Source organism: Rattus norvegicus, chromosome 8 (assembly GCF_021556685.1).
Source record: "Rattus norvegicus strain SHRSP/BbbUtx chromosome 8, alternate assembly SHRSP_T2T, whole genome shotgun sequence".
NCBI lineage: Eukaryota > Metazoa > Chordata > Mammalia > Rodentia > Muridae > Rattus > Rattus norvegicus.
This window is the reverse complement of record NC_141541.1, coordinates 86777069-86794906: the sequence shown is the minus strand read 5'-3', so window position 1 is coordinate 86794906 and position 17838 is coordinate 86777069.

The following is a 17838-nucleotide window of genomic DNA, read 5'->3' as shown; positions in this document are numbered from 1 at the left end:
GCTCTAGGTCTCAGTGCAGCCTGTGAGTCCCTGCAGTTTCTCCTGTGCGAAAGTTGCTTTGTCACCATTAGCAATGCCATTTCCAAGCTCGTGAGAATTACTGATCCTTCCTGCCAAGTTCAGACCCAGAACTCTTATCCACAACAAGGTCATCACCGATGGCTCCACTCACACCCACATGCTGAGTCCTGATCTTAGTTACAGTGGTCGGTTCATGGGTCTTGGTTATTAATCATTACCTAGTGATCTGGCTGGCCTCAGGGATGCACGCAACATGCCTGACGACCCTGCCAGTGAGCAGGGCTGGCCTCTTTTTATCTGAGGACTGCTGCTGCCCCAAAGCTGAGTGTGTTGTCCCACCTGGAAAGGAAGAAAGTCCTCTGCTGCGTGCCCAGTCTGTGCCATTTGCCTGTGGTCACGTTGAGTCCCTGTTCTTCAAGCCTGCCTGCACTTTAGCCTTTCTCTGCCACCCAAGCTCTACATTCATGTTCCTTCAGCTGGCCCTCCTCCTCTCCATCCTCTGTGCATGCTGCACTGCCTCCATCAGAGGCAGTCTCCCTGGGCAGACGGTGTGGAGCCCTGAGCTGAAGCCCTGAGTGAAGACTTCTCCAGGGCTCGGTTCCAAGTTCCCACGGCTGGCCAGGTGTGCAGCACAGAGAGAGGCCATGATGAACATGCGACCATCTCCCCATTAGTGTTGGACATGTGTCCCTGTGTGCAGTGTAGAAAGGACAGTCTGGTGATTTGTCATGTGCCCACCACCAAACTAACAAATGTCAAAGTTCTTTGGTGCAACTCCTGGACTTTACCTGCAACAAAAACTTATATATTTGGTTGTGAGCCTAGCCTTTAACGGCTGAGCCATCTCTCCAGCCCGCAACAAAAACTTAATGTGTCCTTCAAATGTGTTCTTTCAAATTACTTGGGTTCTAGAAAATTTCCCTGGGGCTGGGAGTGACCCTTGGTGGTACAGCTTGTTCTGGAATGCTCCCAAGAGCCTGGTGTAGAGACCCATGGTGGAAAAGTTTGAAGGTATGAAGTCAGTTAATCTAGAATTGTGTGATAGTTAATCTAGAAGTATGTGACAGTTAATCTAGATGCCACCTCTGTTGCTCTACATCAGTCTTTGCCTTCCTTCAGGAGTTGGATATGTTGAGGAGTGTTAGATTATTCTTTTGCAGCTTGGGCTTACTTGGCATTTTCTGATAATTCGATTTAGTATTGTATTTTTGCAAAATGTTGCATATTTGATGCTCTCCTCTGTGTGTCACTCCCGTACTCTGTCATGTTCATTACACGGGGTGTGAGTCTTTGTAGGGAACCCTTTGTAATGTATATCTTCATCTTGTCTCTAGTCTAATTTGGCCCCTATTTCCTTTTGATTAGTCAGTACTTCCTGCTCTACCACACCCAGCCATTTCTCCATTTTTTTAAAAGATTTATTTATTATATATATGTACACTTGTCGTTGTCTTTCAGACACCCCAGAAGAGGCCATCAGATCCCATTACAGATGGTTGTGAGCCACCATGTGGTTGCTGGGATTTGAACTCATGACCTCTGGAAGAGCAGTCAGCGCTCTTAATCACTCTGCCATCTCTCTAGCCCTCTCCTTGGGTTTTTATTTGTTGAAGATAGTATTCAACCTGAAGAACTGGCTTCTATGTGTACTCATTGCTTCTGAGGCCTTCAGGATACTAGTGTTTGTGTTTAAGCCACCCAGACATACAATTCTATATGTGCAATAACCCTATTATATTATGTGATTAACTGTACCATGCACACTAGTCTATGTGCCACAATCCTAACATGTATGTTTAACCCACTCACACATACAAGTGTACATGCACTGATACTAAGGAGTGTGTCTAACCCACCTATATCCACAGTTCTATATGTAATGATCCTAGAATATATGATTTGCCCTCCCAAATATATGATTCTTTTTTTTTTTTCGGAGCTGGGGACCGAACCCAGGGCCTTGCGCTTCCTAGGTAAGCGCTCTACCACTGAGCTAAATCCCCAGCCCAAATATATGATTCTATGTACAGTGATCCCAAAGTGTTTAACACACTTACACATGATCCTAGCATGTGTGCTTTACCCATAAATATGTAACAGTTCTATATGCAGTGATCCTAATGTGTGTGATCAACCCAGCTATACATGCATGTCTACAGGCAATGATACTAGTGTGTTTAACCCACCATGCTGTAGTGGTTTGAATGAGAATGGCTCCCATAGGCTCATATGTTTGAATACATGGTCCCCAATTTTGGAACTGCTTGGGAAGGATTAGGAGGTGTGGCCTTATTGGAGAAGGTATATCACAGGAGTGTGGTAGGTTTATGTTTTAAAAGCCCACATTATTCTTAGCTCTCCACCTGTGTTTGTTGATCCAGATATGAGCTCTCTGTTTACTGCTCCAGCACCATGCCTACCAGCCTAGTGCCTTGTTCTCTGCTGTGATGTTCACGATCTTACTGCCTGAACCTGAAAGCCCTCAATAAACTAGTCTTAAGTTGCCTTGGTCAAGATGTCTTATCACAACAACAGAAGAGTTGCTAAGAAACATGTGTACAGTTCTACCTGCATCCTTAATTTATTTGTACCTGAGTGATTTAAAATGATAAGTTCATACTAATATTAGCTTTTCAGTCTAACCTATTTAATCAATTATTACTCAAACCCTATCTCTGATGGGTGACAAACCAAGCTCAATAAATGTAAATGCAGGTCTTCACTCCCAATATGCATAAAAACATATGATTATTGTTAGTGCACTGAGGAAAATATGCAGACTAATGAGATGTCTATAAAGTATTGTTTCATTTGCTTTTGTTGTGAGCTGTCATCTCTCTGGTGGGAGTGGGTGGGTGGGGGAGCACCCTCCTAGAAGCAGAGGGAGAAAGGATGGGATAGGGGGTTTGCAGAGGGGAAACTGGGAAGGGGGATAACATTTGAAATGTAAATAACTAAAATAGCCAAAAAGGAAAGAAAGAAAGGAAAGAAAGGAGAGAAAGAAAGAAAGAAAGAGAGAGAGAGAGAGAGAGGGAGAGAAAGAAAGAAAGAAAGGAAGGAAGGAAGGAAGGAAGGAAGGAAGAAAGAGTGCTGCTTCCTAAGGTTTTTGAAGTCGCTTCTGGTCTGCCCTAACTCCTCATGGAGGGTGGGTGTTGGTTTGGAGTGCTGCTGCTGTTAGCTCTGTCTCCCGCTTTGGCAGCCCTGTTTGCTTTTTATTAATCACCATTTCATGTTACACATCCTTTTACCAAGGTCCAAACAGTCAGGGTCATACACAGAGTTGTGTCTTTAGAGAACCCTGTGTCCTGCTTTTCAGCACAGCCAGGTTCCCAGCACACTTCATGGCCCGCAATGCCATTAATTTCTGGCCTTTCCCTCTTTCTGGTGTTTGTGTGTGTGCTTCCTCGTGGCTTCCCCTTCTCTCACAAGGATAACATGTTTCCACCAAGGGCACAGAATTTGCACCCTAAGTTCATAACGAGCTTCGTTTGGCTTTGTTTTGTTTTGAGAGTTACAAAGCCTGCGATTGTTTGAATGTATGTTTGGACATTCCCCCCCCACCACCACCACCATTTTGGAGTTGGGTGTGTATGTATCTTTGAGGTCTAGGGGTGAGGGTGAGGAGGTAGATCTTTGAGTTCAAAGCCAGCCTGGTCTACAGAGGGAATACCAGGACAGCCAGGGGTACACAGAGAAACTGTCTCAAAAAAAAATGAAATAAAGTAAAGTAAAATGGCCTACAGTGGAGCATGCCAAGTCTCTCAGACCAGAAGAACTGGGGATTTCAGCAACTTTAAGTTCTGAGAGGCACCAGACTTTATTGTGGATACTTGGACCCTGTCCATGTGCTTTCTGGGTGACGCCTCCTCAGTGAGCCACATCTTAATCCACGATCAAGTTCTCAATTCCAGACACACATGATCCATGGTTTTGGTGCCTGCGGATGCCTGGGTTGGAAAGTTGCCTTGATCCAAGTACCCCAGTCTCCTTACAGAGCTCCCCACCTTGTCCTCCGACTCTCTGGCCAGTTGCTTTACTCAGAGCCCATTCAGAGTCCACCCTCTTGTACTACAGATTTTGCCAGCATCCTCATTCAGAACCCTGCCTTAGAGGCTCTGTAAGTTCGCAACATTAAACCTTCCTGTGAGCCCTTACTGCCCTCAGGGTGAATCCCCGCAGTTTGTGAAGCCCACATAAATACCGTCATTCCAAGCCTTCCTCACCTCACCTCACCTCACCTCAGCCACTCTTCCTTCTAGACAGATCTCCATCAGAGCCTCTGCCCACGGCCCTTCCCTGAGAGGTGTGAAAACCTCTCTCTCTCTCTCTCTCTCTCTCTCTCTCTCTCTCTCTCTCTCTCTCCCTCCCTCCCTCCCTCCCTCCCTCCCTCCCTCCCTCTCTCTCTCTCTCTCCCTCCCTCCCTCTCTCTCCTTCCCTCTCTCTCTCTCTCTCTCTCTCTCTCTCTCCCTCCCTCCCTCCCTCTCTCTCCCTCCCTCTCCCTCCCTCTCTCTCTCTCTCCCCCTCTCTCTCTCCCTCTCACAACACTTCCCCCTTCTGGTTACCTCATATCCACAGGAATTGTCACGGCCTGCAGGAAGTTTCTCCTGACAGACACAGACCTGTATGTCAGCTCCTTATGGATGTGCTATTTGTAAGCTGTGCCTTTGAATTCAGACTGCTTGAGTTGAAATCGTGGCACTGGCGTTTGATTCTGCACCATCTTGCTGGTATCCGTTCCCCATCCGTGGAAAGGGGAAGATGGTAATGTGTACTTTATAAGGTTACTGTGGAAACTAAAGTGGTCATGGACTGGTTTTAACCATGGCAACCCTATTCTTGCAACCTTGTTTCCTACAATCTGATAAGATTGTAGACACTGGGTTAAAAAAATATGCGAATATACATTTTGGTGAGTAACAATGAATTGTTTTTCTTAGGGTTGTATAGTTAGATATTATGTGTGACTATGTGTTGGTGCTTATAAATGCCTCTGTGTATTTTGTCTTTTTCGTCAGTTCTGTGCATTAATTTTATGCTGCCACTGAAATTCAGGGAAAGGGGTAATGTAATATTTTTAATTAGCTTCTAATTAAAAGAACCAGTATATGCAACTTCTCCACCCAATTATATCAATATAAGAATATAGACACACTAATTGAAAGTAACATAAAGTAAAATATGCATTAGAGTTGGGAGAGTGCTGAAAAAGTAATTTTCTTTTAAAACATACTAGAATTTTAATACAATATCATTTTGCCCATAATAAATTAATATTAAGAAAAGAATCTTGGGGTTGGGGATTTAGCTCAGTGGTAGAGCGCTTGCCTAGCAAGCGCAAGGTCCTGGGTTCGGTCCCCAGCTTCGAAAAAAAGAAAAAAAGAAAAGAAAAGAAAAAAAGAAAGAAAAGAATCTTGAAGCAAATGGACCTTCCTATGTTAGCGAAGTCAGGGAGCAGGGTAGAAAGGAAGAAGCAGAAAGCAGAAAGATCACTTTTTTATTATACAGACCGTTCAGCGGGCCAGTGTCAGCAGCATAGCGCGGGCTCTGTGTGATGCTGTGCTCCACGGTGCAGGCAGCCCTTCATTACACAGGCACCAGAGCGGTCAGCTTGAGCCCTTCTAGGAATCCAAGCCACCTGGGGCACTGAGATGGATTACAAGCTAAATGAAGTCTGGCCTGGGCAAATCAGCAAGACCCCGTCTCACAATAAAATGGAAAATGGTATCACATGCCTGTCATCCTAGTACTTGTCAGGTGGAAGAAGGAGAGGTAATGCCATGGCTAACCTGAGCTACATATGGAGTTCCTGACTGGCCAAGGTTACATAGTAAAGCTTGACTCCTCAGGATACTTAAGATGGAGGCTGAAGAAATGGTCCAGAGGTTAAGTGCTCTTTAGAGGACTAGAGTTTGTTCTCCAGCATCCATATAAAGTAGTAACCACTACCTGTATTTCTAGTTCCTGAGGTCCCAATGCTAATTTCTCTGTGAGCGCATGCCCCCAGAAAGGCATTGCGCAAGCGCACGTGCACACATGCTTACACACTCACATAAATAATAACAAGCTAAGGTTGAAACCGAAGGCTGGGGCTACAGCCGGGTGACAGAGCTGTGTGAGGCCAGAACTTCAACTGCCTGCACCACAAAATCAAACGGAAAGAGAAGTCAGCGCAGCGCGGGATTAGCTTTGCTGTGCGTCGGTTCACCTGGCTCGGTGTCTCCTGCTGCTACAGTCCGTGACTGTACGTGAAGAGCCCGGATCTCTGAGGTCACTGTCTCAAGTGCTCACTAACTCTCACTCACCCCCTTATCTCTGAGCCCAGTGCTTCAGGGGTACAGTGGAGCTCCTAACGCTGCTAGTGTGAGGTGTAAATGTGTGCGACACAGCAGCGATTCCTCCTGAAAGCTATCGTTAGGATAACTGTGTGTATGGTGTGCATGACAGAGAGGAGTTGCGCATGTCCACAGACTGCAGGCACCTCAGCCTCTGAGCCCCTAGAGTGGGAGTCAACAGGTCATGGGGTCAAGGGAGTGCTTAAAGCTCTGGAAGAGTCTCTCCAGGCAGAATTTCACCAGAAAGAAAGAGTTAAGTCTAGATAAATATTTATTAGTCAGGAATGCAATCCAAAGCAAACACTGGGTTCAGGAACAAAGGACACCAAGTCAAAATCTCATGTCATTTGCATTTGAGGACATCTGAGTTCAATAAGCCCAGGTGGAGATGATCAGTGCCAGGAAGCAAGAGGTTAAAGTTTAAAGTTAATGTGGGGCCTTAAAGGGACAGGCTGAAGCCAGGCTTGGAAAACACCAGATGCTCGCTGGAGTGTGGTCTTAGAAACTTGGCTGTTTTACAGCACATCTAACAAATTAGAGAATCCCTGCACATTTGTGAGTTTACTTTTGAGATAGGGTCTTACTATGTAGCTCTGGATGTGTGACTTTCATTCTTTTTCAAGGAGTGAGTGTCAAAAGACAGGTGCAGTGGCTATGACTGTCCCAAATCTGGAAGTGAACCCGCCACTATCCCTGATTCCACCCACAGACATGGTTGAACAGGGATGTTTCTCTGGAAGATCTTGGAGTTGCTGGCTGAGCAGGATCTGGAGTTTTCCTTGAAGCTTCTTACTCCCATGGCGGTGTTTTGTACCTCATTTCCTTTTCCCTGTCCTTCTGTCTGTTTTCCTCAGAGTTCCCCCCTCAGTTCTATGATCCCTGCAGAAGCTGCGAACGTTTATACCTCTCTGTCATGTTTAAGATTCTTTCAGTCACATGTTATGGAAAATCCAGACTGTTGTAGAAAGAAGGGTCACATCTCAGAAAGTGACCTGGGAGTAGCTCCAGAGGTGACTGGCTTGTCAAAACAGTGATGTTTGTGTAAGGACCCTGTGAGCTCCGTCAGGGCTGTGCCCTCTACCACACCATGAATTTTCAGCCCTTACAAATCACATCCATTAGCAGGAAGGGAAGATTCTCCTGAGTAGCTCCCTCTTCTAGAAGCTTCCTTAGCTGAAGTCACTTTATGGTATTTAGGCTACATTGAAGATCAGCAAAAAAAAATGATGCCTCTTTCCCCCTCCCTCTCCCTCTCTTTCTCTCTCCACCCTCTCTCTCATTTGATATAGTTTTTTGAGATGATCTCACTACGTAGCTCTCACTGTCCTAGAACTCACTATGTAAACCAGGCTGGCCTTGAACTCATAGAGGTCTTCCTGCCTCTGCCTCCCAAGTGCTAGGATTAAAAGAGTGTGCAAGGTGACTCTCTTGAATGAGCCACATTTCACAGGTGGAATTTGGAAGAGACTAGTTTCACTTATACCATGGAGAGTTATGCCAGATGACTTCCTCCTTCCAGGACTCCATCTCTCGGTCATTTGACCAAACTTGCTCAGGGTCAGGCGCTACCTAAAAGATGTCAAGAGAGCCCTTTATTTAATTTTATGTACAATGGTGTTCTGCTTTCATGCCTGAGGGTATCATACCACGTGGAACTGGGATTGCAATTGTGCACTGCCATGTGGGTGCTGAGAATTGAACTTGGTTCCTTTGGAAGAGCAGCCAGTGCTCCTAACCACTGAGCCATCTCTCCAGTCCTGTTATCTTTATATGCAGGAAAAGTGCCAGAAGTCCAGAAGATAAAGACTTGCTTAATAATCTGCTGGTTGGCAAAGCCGGATCTCCAGGCTTCTGAGGCCAAAGTCTAGGGCTGCCTCATCTTGCCACATCTCTCTCACCCACAGTGGGAGGAAGAGGCAAAAAGTATGGTCAAGGGATTAAGAACATGACAAACTCTATCATCTTCACAAGCAAATGAACCTGTCAAAACCAAAGCAAGTAGATGCAGGAAGGCTTCTGTGGTAAACACCGCAAAGATAGAAAGTAACAATATTGCATAGGTAGAGAAGTTACCATTCTATTTGGAGGGACAAAATCATTTGTATATTTGGGAAAATAACTAATATCAAAGCAGCTGTAAATGCTAAGAGATAAAAGAGTCACTCTATGTGTGTCAGTATGTAAGAGTGCTCTCTCTCTCTCTCTCTCTCTCTCTCTCTCTCTCTCTGTATCTGTATGTATGAGTGCCCTATGTGTGTGTGCATGTGTGTGTGTGTATCTGTATGAGTGCCCTGTATGTGGGGCGTGTGTGTGTGTGTGTGTGTGTGTGTGTGTGTGTATGTGTATGTATGTGTATCTGTATGTATGAGTGCCCTGGGTGTGGTGTGTTTGTATGTGCATGTGTGTGGCGTGTGTGTGTGTATCTGTATGTATGTATGAGTGCCCTGTGTGTGGGGTGTGTGTGTGTGTGTGTGTGTGTGGCGTGTGTGTGTGTGTATCTGTATTTATGTATGAGTGCCCTGTGTGTGGGGTGTGTGTGTGTGTGTGTGTGTGGCGTGTGTGTGTATCTGTATGTATGTATGAGTGCCCTGTGTGTGTGTGCATGTGTGTGTGTATCTGTATGAGTGCCATGTATGTGGGGCGTATGTGTGTGTGTGTGTGTGTGTGTATCTGTATGTATGAGTGCCCTGTGTGTGGTGTGTGTGTGTGTGTATCTGTATGTATGTATGAGTGCCCTGTGTGTGGGGTGTGTGTGTGTGTGTGTGTGTGTGTGGCGTGTGTGTGTGTATCTGTATGTATGTATGAGTGCCCTGTGTGTGGGGTGTGTGTGTGTGTGTGTGTGTGTGGCGTGTGTGTGTATCTGTATGTATGTATGAGTGCCCTGTGTGTGTGTGCATGTGTGTGTGTATCTGTATGAGTGCCCTGTATGTGGGGCGTATGTGTGTGTGTGTGTGTGTGTGTGTGTGTGTGTGTGTGTGTGTGTGTGCGGTTGAGAACTAAATGCCCTTTGCAGAAGAACAAAGAGGGAAGTGGCAGTGAAAGAATCACAAGCCCTGCCGGTCGCTGTAGGGTGGCAAACTCCTCCTGAGGCGCATGCTCGCCTGGCAGAGTCAAGCATGTGCCAGCTTAACAGAGCGCCCATGGTCCATGAGCTACCTCAGGCTTGAAATCATTGACCTGTAACTTCAGGAATGGTTCCTTGACGTGTTTTTTTTTCCTACAGGCAAGGACCTGTGACAATCCTTTGGGAGAAGGGCAGACATAGCTATGATCACAGGAGGCCACTCAAGAGGCTGTAATGAGACTAGCTTCCACTAGCCTTTCCCCTGCTCCTCCTACAGCAGGCCCATAATTTTCTCTTTTAGCTCTGAGATCTGTGTGTCCTGTCATTCTTTCACAAACACACTGTCCCTTGTCTTAAATGTATGTATCCCCCTGCTTTGGATTGCATCTTTTATGAAGAACCTCATGTACATGGAATTTAATAAAAGGTTCTTGCTTTTCTCATGTCTTGTGTATTTTCTGTGTTTCCTACATCCAGCCAAGAAGCTCATATAAGCACTAAGAGCTGTAGAGGCCATTCCTCCCCAAGGCACATTATTGAAGTGGGCTTCTGGGTAACACCACTTGTCTTCATAGTCCTAGTGCAGAAGACTGTCCCTGCACCACTTGCTTTGTCAAAAGTACTTTTCTTTCCAGCACCTTCTTTGCAAACTTGTATGCAACTGGGTCAACAGTCACGGTGCAGTAAGCGGCTGAAAGGTCATTTTGTGACCACTGGTGGAAGGTGTGGAGGAATAATCAGGTTGAAAGGTAATATAGATGATCTAAATGAGTCTGTAGAAGATACGATCATCATATAACTACTTTATTACATTTATTTATTAATTCCTAGCCTGTGCTGGCTTTGAAATGTTTGCCACCTTCCCAGTCCTCTTCCTTAACTACTCTTCAGCATGGTTCATTACTTCCTGTAGCTTTGTGGATGTGTTTATCTTTGCCTTCAGTTAAAAGGTTTCATTCGAGTATCTACTGTAGTGCTGTTTCAGTGGTCATGCCTCCTTCTGTTTGTTTCGATCATGGCGAGTTCATCCTTCAATTATAACAGATACTTTGGCTGGGTATAGTAATATGAGTTAGCAATTATTGTCTTCTAACACTCAGAATACATTATTCAGTGATTTCCTTGCTTGCAAGATTTCTGTTGTTATTATCATATATTTGCCATTGTATGTGATTTAAATACTTTATTCAGCAACTTTGAATACTTTTCTTTGTTCTGTATGTTTAGTGTTTGAACTATAATACAATGTGTGAGTTCTTTGTTTTGTTCATTTGGTGTTCTTTATATCTCTTGAGTCTGGATTATCATTTATTTTTCTGGGTTTAGGGAAGTTTTCTCCTATGTGATTCTACTGAATAATTATGTATGCCTTTAGCCTGTTCTCCTTTTTCTAGTCCCACAATTTGTAAATCTGGCCTTTACCTGCTGAGCCATCCCCCTGATCCAGATTTTGTCTTCTAATGGTGTATGCTTCAGAACTCTTTTGTTTATACTCTATTTTATCTATGTTGTTTTGTTTCTGATATGGTCTATTCTATTGATGAGGCTTTAATGAGTATTTTTAAAACTTACTAAACTTTACATATATTAAATTTCAGTTTGATTATTTTTAGTATTTTTAATCTCTTTATTGAAGCCTTGTTTCATTTCCCGTGGTGACTTTATTACTTTATTCAGTTATTTATTTGCATTATCTTTAACTTCACTTAGGATTTTGTCATACACTCTCTGGTTTCAGTAAACGTTCTTGCAATTACATTTTCATTCTAGCTCTCTCTTAATTAATTTTTTGGTTTATTATTTATGTGCACAAATGCTATGGCATGCATGTAGAGATCAAGGTACAACTCATAGGAGTTTGCTCTCTCCCTGCCATGTGGGATGCGTGGATTAAACTCAGGTCATCTGACTTGGTGACAATGGCCTGTACCTGCATGTAGAAACATTATAGGCAGCCAATAAAAGTGTAAGCAGGGAAAAAGTCCTTTACTCCCACATTAAGCACAAAAGCAAAGAAGCAAATAAACTTAGCATGTTCTGAGCATGGCGGCTCAGCCAAGAGTCCTATAATCGTGCTCTATATCATTTGTCCTGGATTTTGACTAGTTTGCTCTTTGGGGGATTAATGTGGAATCAGTATTTGGGGGAGGGGATTTGTACTGCTCTGACTGTTCCCGTTCTTACTATATTGGGATTTACTCATCTATGGTTATGCGGTTGCATCATTTCTCATGGTTTTGCTTTTTTAAAATTACACACATTGTTTTTCTCTATTTATCATATGCATTGATGATTTTCAAATGTCTACTAGATTGCAGCAGGCATGAGGTGCAGTATTCAGAATTTAGACCTTCTGTCTCTGTGTCCCTGGAAGCTGGTATGATCCCTGTATCATTCCCAGAGTAGAGCAGCAAGTGCTTAAGTAGCTGCAACTGCTGTGTGCACCATGCAAATGCTGTTTACCAAGTTGAAGGCAATGGCCCCTTATCTTCAGTAACTGTTGGAATATAAATGCCGGGGTAGCGTGGCGCACAGGGTATTAGTTACTGAGAGCAGGTGTAGAGGGGAAGTCATCTGTGTAAAGATATGGATCTGTGTTAGGTCAACTCAGAAAACAAAGTGTGCAAAGTGACTGGGGAGGGAACATTGTGAGAATATTGGGGTCCAGACACCTTAGAGATTGTTACACCATAAAATGTTGTAGTTAAGAATTGAATAATAGGAAGAATTGAAGATGAGAAAGAAAGATAAAGAGGTTTTGAACAAGAAAGAATTATGGATTGTAGATGTGGAGAAAACTGGAATGTGCTGTTTTCTGCAGTGTTGCTGTGGTAATCGTGAACTGCCTTAGTTTGTTCTGAAAACGTTGTTTTTTTTCCTCTATTCAACTTAATGGATGTCATTCCTGTATATAAAAATTTGTGATGGATAGCTATATACTTTCAGGGCTTGAAATATATCATTTTCTTTCCTGAATTTTAGAGTTCCTTTTGAGAGCTCTGATATACTTGCCTTTGTAGATAAGTTTATGGTTTCCTTTTATATTGCCTTTGTGTGTGTGTGTGTGTGTGTGTGTGTGTGTGTACATATGTGTGTTTAGACATATGAATGTGTGGGTACATATACCTGTGTGTATTCCTGCAGAGGCCATAGGTGGATGTCAGGTGTCCTGCTCTTTCACTCTCAACATATTTTAAATAGCCACGTTTTAAATTATTTATCTTATGGATTGGTGTGTGTGAGGGTGCACACGTGTGTGTGTCATGGTGTGCCTGTGGCAGTCAGAAGACAATTTTATGGCCTTAGTTGTCTCTTTCCATCTTTACCTGAGTTCTGGGGCTCAAACCCAGGTCATCAGATTTACGTGGCAAGAGCTTTTCCTTCTGACCCTAAACACACACACACTTCCCTACTGACCCTAAACATACGCACACTTCCCTACTGACCCTAAACATACACACACTTCCCTACTGACCCTAAACATACACACACTTCCCTACTGACCCTAAACACACACACACTTCCCTACTGACCCTAAACACACACACACTTCCCTACTGACCCTAAACACACACACACTTCCCTACTGACCCTAAACACACGCACACTTCCCTACTGACCCTAAACATACGCACACTTCCCTACTGACCCTAAACACACACACACTTCCCTACTGACCCTAAACACACACACACTTCCCTATTGACCTTAAACACACACACACTTCCCTACTGACCCTATACATACACACACTTCCCTACTGACCCTAAACATACACACACTTCCCTACTGACCCTAAACACACACACACTTCCCTACTGACCCTAAACACACACACACTTCCCTACTGACCCTAAACACACACACACACACTTCCCTACTGACCCTAAACACACACACACACACTTCCCTACTGACCCTAAACACACACACACTTCCCTACTGACCTTAAACATACACATACTTCCCTACTGACCCTAAACACACACACACTTCCCTACTGACCCTAAACACACACACACTTCCCTACTGACCCTAAACACACACACACTTCCCTACTGACCCTAAACACACACACACACTTCACTACTGACCTTAAACATGTACAAACAACAAAACATTTAATTCAGCATTTTCAAAGTTAGATGGTTAAAAAGTCTTTTAGAAGAATACTCTACTCATCTTAAGAGTTTGCATAGGTTACCAGGGAATTAATTTCATTATAATTCAGTAGACAGAAAGGGAGAGCGAAGTTAACACTAATGGGTGATCCATGAGTAATTAGGAACACAGAGCCCAGAGATTACAGAAACCCAAAATTCCTTAGTCATTGACTGAAGGTCCTGCTACAGTTGGATACGAACTTTGATTGTACTTACATGTTATCAAAATTGTCTTTCTATTAAGTAACTTTTCCCAGTTGTAAATATGGGGCTTCCAGAGGCCAGGCCAAGACAGGGGCAAAGGTGGACATAAGCTTTGCTGGGACAACACAAACGAGGCCAAGAGATTAGATTATTTGCTGTGACTCACCCATTTTCACAATTCATGGTGATATCTAAGAATGACTCTCCCTTCTACAAACAATCTAGGAAGTAGCTGATAGAATCTCATTAGCAGAGGAGGTCATTGAAGTTTAGAGCAAGAAGGAAGCGTGACCACATTCAACCTCTTGAGTATTGGGTTCCTCCTCCTGGCTTAAAATCAGGAGCCCCCACTCTACCCCACTCAGGAGCCCTACTCATTCTGTGTGCTGTTCTTAAAATATCTGTTCCATAGTTACCCAGATGAATTAATTGACTAGCAGCATAATTCCACATGGGCATGGACAGAGGCTTGTCAGCTTGACACAGTCAAGTTGACAATATGAACCCCCACACAAAAGAATGTGAGTATAATTTTAGGCTAGTATTGCAAATAAAATTTTCATCTTGGGAAATTTATAATTAATAATGAGTTTTCTGTTATTTTTATTACTGATTTGCCTGAAACTCCCTTTTAACAGGTTGTTCTCAAATTTATTTGGCAGTTCAATATGAAACTATTTTTAAAAGACCATAAGCTTGCTGTATACTACTGTGCCCTTATGGTTGGGTTTACAGTAAAAGTGTTTCATGTATGCTTTAAACCTCCAGCCATTCTCCAAACCTCAACAATGGCTTGGCAAGACAGGCCCACTCATACCACAGTGGCAAGAATAACATGAGAGCAATCAACCGCTTTCTTGGATTTATGTCCCATTCCAAAGGTGAAACCCATTCCTGGCACCATTATTGTGTCTAGAACTGGTGGGTAGATAGGTCATAGGCCCTAAGGGGGAAACCTATTACTCTGCTGCTGCTAAATGGACATAGTATTAAACTGACTCCTAGTATTTATACCCATACATTAATGCAACTCTCAACCCTCATCTGAGGAGATACTATTCGCTTAGGTAGTAAACACAGCGCATAACATAACACAGAGGCTTCCAACTAGTCAAGAGCAAATAATAAGAGACAACAGAATGCTCAGCTCCAAATGGAAAGTCTCCCCTAGACTCAGGGATCATGGCAGAAGTGTGGTAGAAAGTCTGTAATAGCCAGAGGGAGTGGATGATTATAAGGAAATACTGTTTCCTGAACACAGCAGGGAAGTTGTATATACAAACTTACAATGGTTCTGGCGGCATGCACAAAATCTGTGCAAACTCAAGGCAGAGACAGGGGAAGTGGACACAAAATTATGCACTCAGCTGAGTAGCTATTGGCTATTGATGGCTACTGGGGGAGAGAGACTATATTATCTCCAAGAGTGCAAACTCTGGTTAAGTTGACCACTGCGGTGGTTTGAATAAGAATAGTCCTCACAGGCTTACATGTTTGACTGATTTGCTTTCTATTTAGTGGAACTATTTGAGAAGGATTAGGAGGTGTGGCCTTATTGCAGGTGGCATGTTACTGGGGGTGAGATTTGCGGTTTCAAAAGACTCATGCCATTTTTAAGTATCTCTCTTTCTCTCTGCCTTGTGGTTGTGTCTCAAGATGTGAGCTCTCAGCTGCTGTTCCAGTGCCGTGCCTGCCTACTGCCATACCCTGACCAGGATGGTCATGGACTCTAACCTTCTGGAACTGGAAGTCCTAAATTAAACACCCTCTTTGATAAGTTTCTTTGATTATGGTGTTTTATCACAGCAACAGAAAATTAACTAAGATAACCTCTCTCCAGCAGAAGGCCATACATCCAACACTACAAGGGGCTGGAGAGATGGCAGAAGTTAAGTGCAACCTTGTCCCAGCCTGCAAATGGTCATGGTCCCCCTGCCATGGTCCTTATTGTGTATGACCCTCTTTCATATTGTTCCCATGGAGTTTTTTTTTTTTTTTTTACCATGTATGAGTGTGGCTGAGAAGAACTCTAATGTGTGCCAACCTCACACTACCAGTCTCTACTTTGGAGTCTTGCTGAAACAAAGGTGTCCCATGTTTTGGGGGTGAGAAGAATGAGTGAAATGTCTACAGGTTCCAGTCTTTTAAGGTATGTGTTGAAATGACTAAAGATGAAAAATGCTGTTTCTGGTGCTGTGGGCTTAGAGCAGGGGTCAAGCACTGACCAAATACATGCTAGGCCCTTCATTGTTCAGTCTCCAGCACCCGGAAGAGAGACTTACATAATTCCCTGGTAAACTTTCAACTGAAATAGTTTTATTTTAGCTTAATGCATCTTTCCTGTAACTTTGAACCTTTCCGCACGCCCCTCCACACACACACCCTGGTCCTACTATTTCATTGAGATTTTTACTTCCCATTAAGATTAATGATAGCCCGCTCCTGAGAGACACAGCCAGAATACAGCAAATACAGAGGCGAATACCAGCAGCAAACCACTGAACTGAGAATAGGACCCCCGTTGAAGGAATCAGAGAAAGAACTGGAAGAGCTTGAAGGGGCTCGAGACCCCATATGTACAACAATGCCAAGCAACCAGAGCTTCCAGGGACTAAGCCACTACCTAAAGACTATACATGGACTGACCCTGGACTCTGACCTCATAGGTAGCAATGAATATCCTAGTAAGAGCACCAGTGGAAGGGGAAGCCCTGGGTCCTGCTAAGACTGAACCCCCAGTGAACTAGACTGTTGGGGGGAGGGCGACAATGGGGGGAGGGTAGGGAGGGGAACACCGATAAGAAAGGGGAGGGGGGAGGGGGATGTTTGCCCGGAAACTGGGAAAGGGAATAACACTCGAAATGTATATAAGAAATACTCAAGTTAATAAAAAAAAAAGTACAATTAAAAAAAAAGATTAATGATAGCCTCATGTATGTGTACACTGATTACTTCCATGGGTATTTGGGGAAAGAAATTGAGAGGGGTTTCAACAGGCTTCCAGCTGGATGTCATTTCAAGGGGGAAGTTCCTAAAGTAAGTCTCATGGAACATGAGATAGGTCTCTAGTCGTGGTTGCTACGCAGGAGTCCCATTGTTTGTCCTTCCAAACCTCCCAAGCCACAGGGAAAACCAGAGACAATTGTCACACCACTCTTTCACCTGATGTCCGCCCTGCCTGGCCTTGGCTTGGAGAGCAGTGTGGGTTGCTGATCAGATGCAGCCTACCCCATGGGAATACGCTGCATAGGAGAAAGCCTGGAGGGCCATGCACAGGCCCTTAGTAAATACTCAGATTTCTCTGTCCCATTGTCCCTGTGGAAGTTGCCAGACCTGACTGGGGAGATTGATACCTTAACAAAGAGTCCAGGAAATTCTGATCCCAGATATATTAGATAGCATGTGAACGACTGCAAGCTGAAGAAAAAGCAGTGCTTGGGGTGAGCATTCTGAGTTTTCTTTGCCTGGTTCTAGGCAATTCCCTGGATACAACCCAGTTATGAGAACAGCTCTGCATATAAATCTTGTCTACCAGAGACAATCAACATAGGGGGAAGAGACCAGAATTTTTCATTTGAGAGTCTGTGTTGGCTGGTTTTGTGCCAACTTGACACAAACTAGTGTCATTGGAGAAGGAAGCTCAATTAAGAAAATGCCTTAATGCCTTTGTAAGATCCAGCTGTAGGTCTATTTTGTTTTGCTTTGGAGACAGGGTTTCTCTGTGTAACAATTGGTGTGACTGTTCCGGATCTCGTTTTGTAGACCAGGCTAGCCTCAAACTTAGAGATTCACTTGTCTCTGCCTCCCGAGTGCTGTTATTAAAGTCATATGCCACCATGCCCAGCTTGTAGGCTATAATATTTGATTGGAAAGGACCAAAGTCATTGTGGGTGGTGATACTCCTAGGCTGGTGGTTCTTGGTTCTGTAAGAAAGCAGGCTGAGCAAGCCGTGGGGAGCAAGGCAGTAAGCAGCACCCCTCCATGGCCTCTGCATCAGCTCCTGCCTTCAGGTTCCTGTCCTGACTTTCTTCAGTGATGGACTATGGATGTGGAA